The sequence below is a fragment of the Momordica charantia genome (assembly GCF_013281855.1).
Source record: "Momordica charantia cultivar OHB3-1 chromosome 8 unlocalized genomic scaffold, Mcharantia_2.0 BLBB01000008.1, whole genome shotgun sequence".
Lineage (NCBI taxonomy): Eukaryota > Viridiplantae > Streptophyta > Magnoliopsida > Cucurbitales > Cucurbitaceae > Momordica > Momordica charantia.
In genome coordinates, this window is record NW_028275166.1 from 16444179 (window position 1) to 16444963 (window position 785).

The 785-nt window shown below is 41.7% G+C and overlaps 1 non-coding gene across 1 annotated transcript; it reads right to left on the bottom strand.

Moving 5' to 3' along the window:
• Nucleotides 1–201: 201 nt before the first annotated feature.
• Nucleotides 202–308, bottom strand: LOC148209640 (small nucleolar RNA R71). Its single transcript, XR_015793380.1, has one exon. It is a non-coding gene; the product is annotated as a small nucleolar RNA R71 (small nucleolar RNA).
• Nucleotides 309–785: the final 477 nt, after the last annotated feature.

Sequence of the window (785 nt, forward strand, 5' to 3'; positions counted from 1 at the left end):
CTAAAATCATTCATTCAAATTGCAAATGCATTTCGATTACCGGGTATAACAGACAATGCTCTTAGACTAACACTTTTTCCATTTTCTTTGAAGGACCAAACTAGAGCATGGCTCAATGCATTTCCACTGGGATCCATCACCACATAGGGGTCGTTAGTGGAGAAGTTCTTAACAAAATTCTTCCCACCTACTCGCCACGCTGATATCAGAGAGGAGATCATCTCCTTTAGACAGTATGATCGTGAACCTGTTCACGAGGCGTGGGAAAGATTTAAAGAACTCATCAGGAAATGTCCAAACCATGGCTTGCCGGCATGCATCCAGATAGAACATTTCTTTAGAGGTTTAGATCATCCTACTAAGATGATGCTAAACAATGCTGTCAACGGAGCCTTTACAAAGAAGACATTCAACGAGATAGTCGACATCCTAAATGACTTAGCTTCACACAACGAACTATGGTGTTCGCAAAGATCTAGGGAAGCACCAAAGAAGCAAGATCCAGCTGGAGTTTTGGCTCTAGACATTGCGACCTCGATGCAAAAAGAGATGGTTACAATTAACCAGAGGCTGAAAAAGATGGCGTTGGGTATAAAAAATCCATTAGCCACGCCGATACAACCTGTGCAGTCGGATTATTGCACTCCTGCCCCTGTTTGCCAAGTCAACGATCTCATTTGTTCATTTTGCAGTGAAAACCATATTTATGATAATTGTCCACATAACCCTGCTTCCGTTTTTTATGTAGGACATGGGAACAATAGGAACATTAACCCATATTCGAA